Raw genomic sequence first — 15,732 nt, forward strand, 5'->3', positions numbered from 1 at the left:
ATCAGAAACCAATGGTCTAGCATTATGGGGTCTCTCAAATTCATGAAAGGGCCCACCATTGTGGCCTTGATTGCTGATAGATGGGCCCCACTTTGTAGAAATTGGGCCATGTTCTATATACAATTCCAGCTATGAGATGTTGGCTAGTAACTTGCCTTTTCATTGAAGTATCTTTCCTTGATAAACTAACAATCCTTAGGAAGCTTAAACAGTGGAAGATGCAATTGGAAAGTAACAGAGGGTCAGGTACAACCACCCCTGCTTTTGACTCATTACCCACTCTCCTTTTTTTTTTTTCCAGTTATTTAAGCCGTTGATTTCTGTGCAGAGGTGCTCATCTGGTGGACCCCACCGTGGATGCAGCCTAAAGTGGACCGATCAGATGGATGGCTGAGGTTAAAACCAAATGGTTCACATTCGACAACCATCCATTTGAGGGACGATCGGCATCCTTTGATTCGCATATCTGTAAAGAAATGTCTCATCCACGTTGGGCCCACTGGATGAACAGTTCTGATGACCACACAGTGATTACAGGTATGGGGGTCTGCGGCGTGCTCTGTGCACTTTCTAAAACACTGCTGCATAAAAAGGGCTGTGCTCTGGTGGTACAGTGAAGAAATTGGGTCCGCGTGATGTATTAACAACATCCGACCTGTCCATCAGATGCTTCAACTTGTATTACATCAATGATCCAAAAATAAGCAAAAAATGAAACTCAGGTGGGCCACAATACGTGGGAAATTTTGAGAGGAGACGCTCACCGTTGATTTATGTGGGGCCCAAAATGTTGTATATAGAGAATCCAGACCTTCCAGACCCTTCATCTGCCCTGGATGAAAGGTCAGGGAAATAATCAAGCTCTTCTACAACTTGGTTGCACCCCAGTTAGAATCAATGATGAGTGTCCCCTTCAATATTTTTCCCTATTCTGTGGCCCACCAGAGTTTTGAGTCGAACTAATTTTCATGACTTAGATAGAATCTGAGGGGATACATCCAATGTACGGTTTGGATGTGATGCATACACTACATTAGCCCTACATCTTCCCAGGTACTACCATAAGCTTACGATAGTATCGGTACCACTGAAGCGTACCTTTCACATAAAATGATATTCTTCTCATGAACAAAAGACATGGCCCACACCTATACATGCACCCCCCTATGTAGTACTTTTAAGCTATTACAGCGCATTCAAGACTGGAAATATTCTATCATCATCTGAATAAAGTTGTATATAAAAAAAACAAGAAAAAGAAAAGATGTTTACTTTAGCTACACACCACTTAATTCCCTCTACATCTTTGGATCTAATTGCATGTGCTTGTATAGTAACATTATCCAGCTTCTTCATCAGAATCTCTAGCTTTACACCCATCAATGGTTATGAGAGTTACCTTCTAGAGCAATGGTGATGCACCATGATGTAACTTTTGAAATTAATTGATGCACCATGATGTAAGTTTTGAAAATTTTGCAATCAAGCTCCAATCCAAACTCAAAAAATAAAATAAAATAATAAAAAGAAAAGAAAAGAATAAAAGCACATGCTGGCCTTGGCAGCAGATGAAAATATCCATTGTAGATGTGGCACACATCTACCTTAATCCAAATAATTCAACAGTGGTATCTATCATGGATGGTGCTTAATCCAAAAATCATATTGAGTGGGCGACTCTAGCCATCAAATAGTTAAATAGTTAGTTTTAATATATATATATATATATATATATATATATATATATATATATATATATATATATATATATATATATATATATATATATATATATATTAAATTCAAGTATTAGGATTTTCATGTTTTAATCTTAAATGTTATATAATATGATACTTTGTATGTGTGTATGTGTGTAGTTAGAGTATTATAATATTATAAGAGTGACTGCAACAATTTGATATCAGAATAAATTAATAAAAATTTTAATTCCAAGATTACTAGAAATCGATATTTTATCAAATGATACAAAATGCTTTTTAGAAAATGAAATTACAAAATTGCTGTTATTAATCTTTTATTTAAAATGTGGTAAAAAAGAAAAGTCATGGGGCCAGCCCACGTGGTATGTGTATAACATCTAACTCGTCTAAGGTATGCACTCCCCCATGATTATAACACATCCAAAATGTCATGCCAATCAGATCGCCAAATGAGTTACACTTGAATGGAGATATTCTGAATGGTGCATATTAGCCCATCTTATGATTATATTTCTTTTGATTCATCTAGTAATAATGTTGGTGTGCATTTATTGGGCTGGTTGAATGGAGACACATCACATGGGCCTCACAATTTCAATTCTCTACTTTGTTGTAAAGAAAATTTAAAAAAAAAATTTAAAAGAAAAAAAAAAAGTAAGATGAATTACATGAAAGACTAAGGGGTCGTTTGGCACAATGGATTTGAGGGGATTTAAGGAGGTTTCAAATCCCTAGTTGTTTAGCAGTATAAAGCAACCGGGGTTTCAAATCCCCTCTACAATGAGAGCTTGGATTACACCTAAAATCATTTCAATAGTTGCATGTGTGACATGTGTGTCATCATACTATTATTCTATTGGGCACATATGGCCCACTAATGATTTCAAAAAACAATTAGATAATCAATAACATCACCATTAATTACTTTAATATGATGATCAGCACCGTCCAAAAATTTTCTTTGTAAATCAACGGTTATAATCATTGGTTAGTTACTTGGACATGATCTTTTGCCTGTGGCCCATCTGAGAATTGGAATTTCATCATTTTCGGGTAAAACATATATTTCAGCAAGCTTATTACAACCATTGTGTCAAACACTATATATGTCACTAATTAGAGCTATTAAAGTTGATTTAGTAATTAAATTCGAACCCCCATAACTACTTTTGGATTAAAGTTGATTATCAATCTAGGGTGCTAAACACAACACGAGGATATCAAATCAAATCCAGCGGTTCCAAATCCAGAGGCTTCCAAATCAAAGCTCCCAAACAGGCCCTAAGACACCCATTTATTCATATGCATTCACATACATCCATACATATACATAAACACATATACATGCATTCATATATAAATACATGAACAAATATGAACACCGATTGCATCCTACCCCCGCTCGGATAGTTATCCATTTGGGCAGGACTCTATGGATCCCACCATGATGTAATTTTTTATCCACACTATTAATAGTTTTTATCAGATCATTTTAAGGTATGAGTGAAAAAATGAGGCAAGTACATGGCTTAAGTGGACCACAAAGTGGGGATTGAACGTCCACCATTAAAAACTTCTTGAGAGCTAGAGAAGTTTCAGATCAAGCTGATATTTGTTTTTTCAATTCATCCACGTCTACATGACCTTAGTAATAGGTTGGATGGTAAAAAAACATCAGGGTGTCCCTTAAAAAGGTTTCAACGGTGGGTGTCATTATCACTTCAGCTTCCTTTAGTGTGGTCCACTGGAGCTGTGGACCTACTTCATTTTGAGAAGCATACCTTAAAATGATCTGAGAAAATCGATGAACGGCATGGATAAAACAATTACATCACAATGGGCCCCACAGAGCCCTGCCCGGGGTAGGACACAATCGGCATCCAACAAATACATACACAAACACGTGTAAATGCATTCATTTATACATGAATATACATAGGTAGAGAGACAACAAGTCTTTCAGAAGTGGAATAGAAAAGCTTATCCTATGAAAACGAAGCTGTACTTGCCCTTTCATAAGCATGTTCAAGGACCACCATCATCATGCCCTCCACCATTCATTTCATTTCTATCTCATTAAAAGACTATTTCTTTTCCATTTTTTTAAGATTGTATTGTTATTGATGTCGTGTTGTGATTACTTTCATCATTTTATTATTAGCTTAATCATAGTTTGATTAGGACAAATGATCATTCGGCCAATGGAATCAAACCACATCAGCTCCACGACAACCACTATTTCCAGCTGTTTATAAGCGTGCTGGCATGGGACACCCGTGTGAGATCCATCAGGTTTGATCCTTGGTGAAAGGATTGCATACATATCAGGTGGGATACACATATTTGTTGAATTGGACCATTGGTTTTATTTTCTAGATGAGCATTTTTCTTATGGGCATGTGGCCGGCTTGAAGAGTGAATCTCGTTTGGATCTTTTGGATTCGGAGTATTTACTTGTGGGCCCATGTGATGAACGGCTTGGATTTCGTACATATGTTCTGTGTAGTCGTATGCAGGACAATTGTGTTTGGGGCATTGAGATGCGCGACTGCAAATAACTTTCCACGATTGGGTCAAGAGGACTCAAATTGGGTACTGACCCCTCCACTATACAAGTCTGGTGGTGGAAAAGCTACGTGGGTCCTTCCATGATGTATGTATTCTATCCACGCCGTCCATTTATTTTTGCAGCTCATTTTAGATTATAAACCCAAAAATAAGACAGATCCAATGGTCAAGTGGACCACACTATAGGAAACAATTGGAATTAAATGCTTACCATTGAAAACTTCTTAGCCCCCAGGATGTTTTCAATGACGGTCCTTCAATCTCCACTGTTTCCTGTGGTGAGGTCCACTTGAGTTTTGAATCAGCCACATTTTTGGGCTCATGCCTTAAGAGCAGGAAAAATGGATGGACGGCATGGATAAAACACATACATCATGGTGGGGCCCACAGAGGTTTTCAACCACCCGACTTGGGCAGAGGGAGAGAGAAGAGAGAGAGAATCAAGGGCGTCCCTTCCTCGCTTCTACGTGCATTCAGACTCCTCACACCAGCTACAACCCCTCCCTCGAATACACCTCTTTTTTTATGGCACTGGCAGCTCATATGAAGCAACGTGGCACAACTATGTAAAATCCAAGCCGCTCATCACGTGGGGCCCATTCCATAGATAACTTGACTAAAAAATCAGCCAAATTCAAATCATAAGATATAATGCACACATGTGCAGAACACACGTACGGTTAATAGAAACTCATCTGAGGGCTGCATTCAAGGTCGATATATGTGGTCACCAAATGGCCTGACTTTTAACATATAAAATTACCATAGTGGGTCCCACCTCATGATCGGCTTGGATCATGGACATGAGTGCAAATATCCACGTGTGCATTGATTTCACATGGGTAGGTAGGTGTGAAGGTCGTGTATGAAAAGCAGCTGGTTTACGGGACCTCATTCATTCCCCATTGACAGATTGGGGATAAGCTTGTTTAGCTTAAGCATGTCGCACTTGTGACAAAACATAATGATTTAGATATTCAATTAAGGGTATTTATTATACAAGAGCTTTGCTAAGCCTACACTCGTGTGTAATAAAGTTTATGTGCACTCCACACATGTGCTAGCATGGCATGCAGACGTGAGATCCCATTCGTCCCACCACGTGGAAATGCAAAAAAATAAAAAAATAAAAAAATCCCTACAACTGCATTCAACTGTAATTGTTATCGATAATTTACGGTAATTGTTATCGATAATTTGAAATTGGCTAAAAAGAAAAATTGGACAACCCCCCTACACAATCATATCCTAGCCCTCACCCCCACTTTCTCTTTCACGCCCCGAATACGGAAACCGGACTCACAAAATTTTCGATCGCTGAATCTGGCGTCGACAGCCTCCGAAGAACCCCATTCTCGGCTCCCGACACCCATTTACCAGGTTCCGATTTTGGAATCCTACAAGGAGAATTTCTAATATCAATTTAATTCATAATGAGCATAGCCATAAGCATAACCCACGAACAATAATCACAAAAACATTATCACAAAATCCACTATGATCAAAAACTTTTAAGTACAATGCGTCTGAAAGGACATACAAGATAATGATGATAACAGAAACTCAAAAGCTCGACTGCACACTCCGACTCTGACAAGACTACAACTGCGTCCTGGCGTCACCTGCACGCATCAATTGTGCAAAAGCTTATAGAAAGCTTAGAGGGTGGTACAAGTGTATGCGTAATATAAGCGTGCTCAGAATGCAAGGTCAGAGTAATGCGGAATCATGTTGATGAGTACATGAATGTAATCAGCCGTACCAAGGCTATGCGGTGCAAGATATGAATGCTATCGGCCATAACACGGCCATGCGAAGCGAGATGCAATTCAAGCATGCCAATCCTCATCATATATCAGTACAGTTCTCATCCTAGATAATCACCAGGGTTTAGTATACTCCAAGTGGCACTCCCACTCTCCTAGCCGCACAGTACAAGTGAGCGTAAAAAATCTCACTATTCGCTTGGCCAATAGTCTGCCAATACCTATCCGGCATACGATAGCAGACCCATTTACGAGCTGGTCAAACTCAGCCTAGTATTGCCCCCTACCCTCGGGCGAGTAAGGCCACACCCCTTTCCAACCGACCACGCCAGAGTAGGAGACGCGACCTCCTGGTATTTGGCCCTCATGCCCTCGTATATCCACTCGGTCTAGACGTTGGAGTCATCCTCTAGTACCATCGGGTTTAGGAATTTTCACCCAGGGACATCTATGGCGGCCCGATGCTTAGTAACAATATTTTCGGTATCCAATCCAGCCACCCACGATGTGTCTGTGGAGGCTATGGCTCTGATGTCACTAGGGCATACAGTAATCACAATCACACTAATGCAAGTGCATGAATCATGCTATCAGACATGCAACAATCCTGCGCATACCGAGCGCTCATGTGGGGCAACTCCGCTGTCAGGGAGCCCATAAACGATTTTCCCGAAGGCATATGCTATGATCAATCACTTCTCATATCAGGCATATGATCATGAATGCATATGATACATATGAGCGCATATGATCATGAATCATGGATCTATACTATACATGTTATGTGGTGATGGGCTCTGATCAAAACGAAGATGGGCCTAGACAGCCTATATGCTACAGGTATGGGCTTATTAATGGGCCCTAGGGAGAGAGTGACAATGTGGACATTTAACCAACATCGTCCTTACAATGTGGACATCAAACCATCATTGCTACCAAGGCACGGCCTGCCATGAATCACACATTGCAATGGGCCTTATATAAATCTTGTTGGGCCTCGACCCAAGGGCCCAAATACATCAAATGGGCCTCAAACCATGGACTCATATATCTCAAGTGGGCCTTAGTGGGCAGGCCACAAATACATCAAGCTGGGCCTAATCACATGAGCCTTGCATACGTCACAATGTGCCTCATAATATGGGCCTTATACAAATCAAGGTGGGCCTTGTATGTATCAAGGTGGGCCTCAATGGACGGCCCACAAACACACCAAGATGGGCCTTATCACATGGCCTTAAAATAACCTCCAAAATGGTTGGACGGTTTGGATGATACATATGCATCATGGTAGGTCCCATAGGGATGGAAGGCATAGATAAATCACATATTTCATGGTGGAGATCCACACTGATGAAATGTGTGGACACAATACACAAGTGGGTCCCAAGTAGGACCCACCATAATGTTTATTTCCCACCCAACCTGGGGCCCACCAAAATGTTTATTTTCCACCCAATCTGTTGATAGGGTCATGCAGGCCTAGGGGCCCCCATAATATTTATTTGCACCCAACCTGTTTATAAGGTCACGTGGACCTGGGGGCCCACTGTACTGTTTATTTGCATCCAATCTGTTCATAAGGTCATGTAGACCTAGCCCACCGTGATATGTATTTGCCATCTAACGTATACATGGGGCCCACTGTGATATGTATTTGCCATCTAACGTATACATGGGGCCCACCGTGATATGTATTTGCCATTCAAATTATTCATAAGATCACGTGGACCTGGATGAAGAGAAGCAACAAATTTCATATCTGATCCAAAACTTTTGCAAAACCAATAAAAAGGTTTCGAGGGCAAACGTTCAATCCTACTGTTTCCAGTGGTGTGGGCCACCTGAGCCTCAGATGAGGCTGATTTTTGGGCGGGGGCTCACAATGAAAGGGGCCCACCCAATGGACAGTGTGGATTGCCCATACACATCACAATGGGGCCCACGACTGGGGCCGTGGGACCCAGCCCATCCGCCCGTCCGTCAGCGCGAAGGCAGCGCCTGCATGCGTTCTGACAGCAGCAGCGTCAGCTGCTGCACCTATTTTCTTTTTTTTTCTACAGTTTTTGGTAGGTGGGGCCCGCCTCAGACAAATCCGACCCAGCCATTAGATTCCATGGCTCGGGACGGACCCATCAAGCCCAATATGCAGTGTGTTATGGCGGATAAAAGCATTAAGGCGAGTTTTAACGGTTAACACCACTATTTCCTATGGTATGGCCCGCTTGATTATCAAATTGACTCCATTTTCTGGCTCAATGCTTAAAATAGGCTGAGCAATGGGATAAACGGCGTGGATTGTATACATACATCGAGGTGGAGCCTGCATGAGTGGCCCACCATTCCCTTTATTTTGGCTAGCTCGTTAGTACACTCCCATGTTAGTACACGCACTCCATGTTAGCCAACCCTACCATGTGCATACATAAAATGGACATCATGGTGGGTCCCACATGCACGTGGCCCACCTATTTGATCCACCTGATGTTTATGTTTTCCTTCCATCCAGGCCCGCTAATGGGCTGGATATCCAACACATTCATCCGATAGGTCCCACATGAAAAATATGATTCATGGTGGGCCACACTCACCCCTTCATCATTATCACCATTCAAAGAGAGAGAGAGAGAGAGAGAGAGAGGAGGGACCCCGCCACTATGGGCCCTCCATTGATACATCACATTCATCGAAATGGGTCCCACCAACAAGTGGGCCCTCAAATTATGAAATCAACTGTAGAAACTCAATGATCACCCACCTCTAGCCCTCCTCCTTACTCCCTTAGCCTTTTATGCTCCTTGCCTTCACTTTTGATGGTGGTTGATGGGATTTTGATGGTGTGGATGAGAGATGAGAGGGTAGGGAAAGTGGGCCACACTTGACATTTGGGAGGGAGAAGCTTGGACGTGTGAGAGTTTGTTGCTTGGAGAGATTTTTGAGAAATGAGTGAGAGAGAGAAATGATGGGATGATAAGGATGGGTGATGGGGTGGTTGTAAGAAAAAGGTGATGGGAGGTATGGTTGTACTTGACATTAATTGATTGATTGATTGATGGGACATAATGTAGAGATTCCCTCGAAATTCGCAACGCACGGCGTTTCTTTGAAACAAACGCTGGCCTACATCTCCTGGCCAGAGTATCAGTTCGGTGCGCGAGTCGCGGCGTTGGAACCGCGGCGACGGTGCGATCGCTAGGATACAAGTTTTGGGTCGAGCCGTCTTCGGTATGCAAGACTCAGCTTAGGATTACGCGCAATCGTCGAATACGGTGCGAAGGTTGCCGGAATTCAACCAAAAGGACCGCGAAAGCCAACGAAACGGTACGGACTAGAACACGGGTCTTACAATCTCCCTCCGTTAGAACCCTAACCCTAGTCTAGCGATGCCCTCTCTCTCAGCTCTATCTCTCGTAGCTCTCTTATTTTGGATTTTATTTAATCTATACACTATTTTCGATTTCATGTAATCTATACACTATTTTGGAGGACTAATTTGGATTTCATGTAATTTGTTCACTATTGGATTACATGTAATATGTACACTATTTTGGATTTTATTTAATTTATACACTATTTTAGAGTTCATGTAATCTATCCAGTGTTGGATTTCATGTAATTTGTACACTATTTGGAAGTTCATGTAATATGTCCACTATTGGATTTCATGTAATCTGTATACTGTTTTTGAGTTCATGTAATATATCTATTTTTGGATGGATTTCATGTAATCTGAATATTATTTTGGAGTTCATGTAATTTGTCCATTGTTGGACTTTATGTAATCTATACACTATTTTGCAGTTGACATAATCTCTAAACTTTTGGATTTTATGTAATCTGTCCACTTTTAGATTTCATGTAATCCATCTACTATTTTGGATTTCATATAATCTGTATTATTTTGAATTTTATGTAATTTGTACACTATTTTGGATTTCATAGAATCTGTCCATTTATTGAATTTCATGTAATCTTTACACTATTTTGAATTTCAAGTAATGTCTAATTTAGGCATGCACAAATCATGCATTCTATGTATTGATTGTTGTTCACAAACTATGCATTTTAGCCACAAATTTCTACCTATAAATCATGAAAATATATTCTAATTAATTGCTTTGAGTTGTAAGGTGTTAAAAATCAGCTGCATTCAAAACTCAGATAGGCGATACCATATGAAAAAAAAAAATGAAAAATCATGCCTAAAATATTTAAAAGCACTTCGTAGGGCCTACCTGAGTTTTGAAATATCCTAAATTTTGGTGTGACCCCTCATGCAAGTAGGTCATGCACAATGTATAGTGCATATCCAACTAATACACCTACTAAGATAAAATCACAGGGTATATGACTGACTATCCAAAGAAATTGATAATTAGAGCATATTTATAAGAGACTTGTTAACCATCTAATTTATCTCATCACTACTCGTCTTGTTATCACTTATGCAATTGTGATTGTGACTTGTGAGTCAATTTATACAAAATTCATGTCGTCATCATAAAAATTCACCTGTGGTGTAATCGGTTTACCATAGTTACACGTGCAAAAACTCGGCAAAGCTAAGGAATGAAGGCTAGTCCTAGAAGGGGATGATTATGATCATTTTAAAATTATACATTTTAAAAACTTAATTACCTACTTAAACTAAGACAATTTAACTGTAAGGCTTTTAAGCCATTAGAGGGTCTAATCATATAAGCTACAAATGATATGCTGATAAGTAACTAGTCTATAACATGATAGTGTACATGTGTGTGGGGAATGTGCTAACTATTATCACCTAATATTCATCTAATCATGCATACATATAATTAAACATTCAATATATAAGCATAACTAAATAGATGCACTAATAACAATCCCAAACACAATAATGCATAATGGTTCAGCTAGTTGCCTACTCCATTCCCGGTGGACACACTCAATCCATGAGTGTACCGGATTTCACTATCAGAGATTTTAAATCAGGTTAACCTATAACTTTTACAGCTCTACAGAAGGACTTTAAAATTTAGGCCATACACCAGAGTCAAGGTCTTACACAAAAACTTGGGATTTAGGCCTTATACAAGAGTCAAGGTCCTACACAAGAATCTGATTATGTATGCTTCAGCTGGAGGCTCCGACAAGAGAGGTTAGTTGGTTTTTCTTAAGCTAACTAACAACCTCAGTCCTACACAAGGCCTTACGTTTATTCCTACCAGAGGGTCCCACAGATACTGACACGCAAACACTCGTGCCGGGTGGCCTACACAAGGACTTGATTTATGCCCTACACAAGAGCCAATGTCCTACACAAGAACCTAAGATTTAGGCTCTACACAAGAGTTAAGGTCCTACATAAGAACTTGGTCGCGTTGGGGTCACAGTCTCTTACCCTCAATCTTACAAAAGGAAAGAGAGTACATGGATTCCTATACTCGACAATTTATTTGTCGGATTGAGCCCCTTTTACAGCACCGTCTTGAGTTAGCTTGATTAATGCTCCCCCGTGCTTCGATTAACTCTTATTTGCTCCCTGATCATGATGTTGATGCTTTGTCAAGGCTCCAGTTCTAAGATAAAACACCTTTCATGTAATGCTTCTTTGAGGTGACCAAGATAATGGGAGGTTGGTTGAATCTCATACAACTAATGTGAAGTTATATTTCCTAGGGGATTCACATATATGGGTCTTCTAAAGGATTTAGATAATGCTAGGCCTATAAGGAATAACTCTAATTTCTAAAAAATAGAATAGTTCAAGCATATATTCAAGGTGGAGGTTGGAATCCTCATTAAAGTGTTAACTGATGGGGTTTTCCTCCTCAATTCAGAGGAGAGGTTGTGCAACGCAAATGTCCTAAATCTTGTTGGACCGCGTTGCTCGACAGGTCGAAGGGGCCTACTCAACCAGTCGAGGGTCGCTCGACTCAAAGTCCAGCAAGCCATGATTTTTTGCCTCGACCAGTCGAGGCCCTGGCTCGACTAGTCGAGGGTTACGCAGATTTAGTCTGGATTTGGTGCGGACTGCGTAAATTTGATGTGGTTTTCGCAGAGGTGTAGAAAGGAGTTTCCTAAACTATAAATAGGCATCCCTAGGGCTATTCTAAGGTATTCTTAAGGCTTCCTAAGGTGATTCTAGAGGAAGAGAGAGAGAGAGAGAGAGAGAGAGAGAGAGAGAGAGAGCTTGTAGAAGGGAGGGTTCTGTTCGTAGAGGTGATCTACTGCGCAATTGATGTCTTAGCGCTTCTACATCCTCGTGATCGGTAAGATCTCTTTTTTTTTTTTCCTTTATTCTCTTATTGTTCATTCACTCCTGCGTGAGTGAAGAAGGTTTGATTCAAACGGTGTATGCTTGTGATTGATTTTAATGTTCTACTTCATAGTAAATTGTTGCTCTGGACTAGGTCCTGTGGTTTTTACCTCTTTGAGGGTTTTTCACGTAAAATCTCTCATGTCGTGTAGTTTGTGCTTTGATTTATTTCATTGTTTTATTATATCTCATAATTCTAGTTTTTTGGGAGACGAGATCCTAAGGTTTTTGTGCAACGCTTCCAACAAAGTGGTATCAGAGCGCCAGGTTGGTTGAACGGAGTGGGATCAGTTTTGAATTATGGAAGGTGGCTCATTAAGGATGATCAGTCTCAATGGTTTTAACTGGAACATATGGAAGGCTAAGATGGAAGACTTGCTTTTATTGCAAGGACTTGTATGCTCAAATTCTAGGCATATTAGGAAAGACAAAGGATATGTCAGATGAAGATTGGAAGAAGTTGGACTGGAAGGCGGTGGGGTTTATTAGACAATGGTTGGACGATTCCGTATTCCACCATGTGTCTATGGAGACCTCAGCCGCTAACCTATGGTTGAAATTGCAAGGGTTGTATGAGAGAAAGATAGCTGACAATAAGATTTTTCTAATAAGACGACTTGCGAATTTTAAGTTTAAAGATGGTTTTTCTGTGGCTAAGCACATGAATGAGGTTAGCAATATATTGAATCAGCTCTCCACTATGAAGATAGTTATGGACGATAAACTATAGGCTTTGCTATTGCTTAGCTCATTGTCTGACGGTTGGAAGACATGGTGGTGTCTTTGAGTAACTCTGCGCTAGACGAAAAGGTATATATGGAACAAGTAACTAGTTGTCTCTTCAATGAGGAGACAATAAGAAGTCTCAGGGGTCTACTCAACAAGAGGCCCTTGTGACACAAGAACGGGAGAGAAGAAAGAACAGAAAGAACGGGAAGGCCCATGATAAATCAAGAAGTAAGTCAAGCGTCAGGAAGGATGTTGAATGCTGGAATTATAGCAAGAAGGGCCACTATAAGTATAAATGTCGTAAGAAGAAGAATGATAAGAAAGGAAAAGGAAAGGAGAAGGAAGATGAACCAAACTCCACTGTAGTCGCTTCAGATGGCGACGTTATAATTATTCTTTCAGCAAATTAAGATGTTTGTTTCACGACTACGAGTCAGGACACTGACTGAGTGAGGGCCTAGCTCGACTAGTCGAGGGTCCACTTAACTAGTCGAGGCCCTGGCTCGACTAATCGAGGGTTATGCGGATTCAGTTCAAATTTGGTGCGGACTGCGTAAATTTGAGGCGGTTTTCGCAGAGGTGTGGAAAGGAGTTTCTTAAACTATAAATAGGGGTCCCTAGGGCTATTCTAGGGTATTATTAGGGCTTCCTAAAATGATTTTAAAGGAAGAGAGTAAGAGAGAGAGAGAGAAAGAGAGAGAGAGAGAGAGAGAGAGAGAGAAGAGTGAGGAAGCTTGTGGAAGGGAGGGTTTTGTTCTTAGAGGTGATCTACTGCGCAGTCGACGTCTCAACGCTTCTATGTCCTCGTGATCGATGAAATCTCTCCTTTTTTTAGTTTATTCTCTTATTGTTCATCTACTCTTGTGTGAGTGAAGAAGGTTTGATCCAAGCGATGTGTGCTTGTGATTGGTTTTAACGTTCTACTTCATAGTGAATTGTTGCTTTGGACTAGGTCCCGTGATTTTTACCTCTTCGAAGGTTTTCCACGTAAAATCTCTTATGTTGTGTGGTTTGTACTTTGATTTATTTCATTGATTTATTATATCTCATAATTCTAGTATTTTTGAGAGGCGAGATCCAAGGTTTTTTGTGCAATGCTCCCAACATTAATCTCAAAAGAGATGGCTTAGAACTCAATGGTATAAAGGCTTGGGATGAGGAATATGAGCATGTATTTACTTAAACTTCTATTGTACCAAAAAATTCATCAAAATACCTAAAAATCAAATGCCATTTATAAGAAGTTTGAGTTCCAATGATAAGAAAAAGTAGCTATATTGATGTCATCGAACTGACATTTAATGCCATTGATAAAATCAGATATTCTTATTGGACATATCTGACTCACTCGTTTGATGCCATCGACGAACCTTCGATGCCATCGCACTTATCAAGAATTTTATTTTTTAATTTTAAATGTAATTTCTTGCTAAACATTTCTGATTCTCGATTGATGTCATCATGGGGGTCTTCGATACCATCGAAGGCCATTCAACAGCCGCTCGATCCCATCAAAAGATGTTGTTTTTTGGGCGATGTTTTCGTAATAGATTCGCACCTCTTTTAGCCTCATTAACCATATTCCAATTAGGTTTCTAAAGCTAAGGGATAATCATATATGTATACATACTAAGTCAAGATAATCTAGAGATACATAGGTTGTTTTGGGTCAAGGGTTAAGGTCACCAAGACACCTAATTTACCTATTTGTTGTTCCTTGATGCTCAATCTTCACTTGTGTGAGTTTTCAGCTTTCAGAGGATTAACCGACTACTTGACATAAGGACTCACGTGATTGACAAATATGGTGCAAAATTCAATGCACTAACAGTCGTCATCTTAAGGCTTTGACAAATACGGTGCAAAATTTAAAGCACTAACAGTTGTCATCTTAAGGCTGTACACAATTCTCTGGCATTTAAAGGTTGCTCGTTGTTGAGATCTTCTTTATTCCAATAATGTTTGGTAAAATTTCAATGGCTTATGCTATGTTGATCAGGCTAGATCTACATTTGATGTGTGTTCTACGACCAGTTAACGCACATTTGTACGTGGCAATCTAGTCAAATGGAAAGTGAAAAAAGCAATTGGTTGTGGCCCACTTTGCCAATGTTGAATATCATGTAATGGCCTTGAATATTGGGTAATGGCTTAAGCGGCCAGAATTAATTTGGGTCAAATCAATTTTGCAAGGTGATTCAATGTCTCTTTCACTTTGTTACATTGTGACCATCAAATGGTCATACATGTTTAATGCATGAGTATTTTCACACCAAGCTCGAGTGGAATGACCTGTGGGATGCAAGGGCACATTTGGGGTGGGAAACTTGTGTGAGGCAAGTGGCTTGTGTGAAGCGAAACCCATATAAAGTAAAGCCCACAAGGGAGGTTCGACCAAGGTCCTAATCCATGGGATGTGAGGCCTGGGCTATAAGATAAAAGGATTAATTCGTTATGCTTTATTAGTTTGAACTTTTAAAGCAAGTGATTAATTATCTTGCATTAAAGTAATATTAGAGTAGGAGGTTTTGTGTTCGAGACGCTTCCAATTTATTTTTTCATGAAAGAATTAAATATAATAGTTGATTGTTTTGCGAAAAATTGGTGATCAAGATTCTCCATATGATGTATGTATAAGATATTTTGTAAC

At 40.0% G+C, this 15,732-nt stretch overlaps 1 long non-coding RNA gene across 1 annotated transcript; it reads left to right on the top strand.

Moving 5' to 3' along the window:
- The first annotated feature begins 288 nt into the window (after positions 1-288).
- LOC131247407 (uncharacterized) lies at positions 289-1,263 on the top strand. Its single transcript, XR_009171714.1, has 2 exons — positions 289-341; positions 723-1,263. It is a non-coding gene; the product is annotated as an uncharacterized LOC131247407 (long non-coding RNA).
- The last annotated feature ends 14,469 nt before the right edge of the window (positions 1,264-15,732 follow it).

The sequence above is a fragment of the Magnolia sinica genome, chromosome 5 (assembly GCF_029962835.1).
Source record: "Magnolia sinica isolate HGM2019 chromosome 5, MsV1, whole genome shotgun sequence".
In the NCBI taxonomy this organism is placed as follows: Eukaryota; Viridiplantae; Streptophyta; class Magnoliopsida; order Magnoliales; family Magnoliaceae; genus Magnolia; species Magnolia sinica.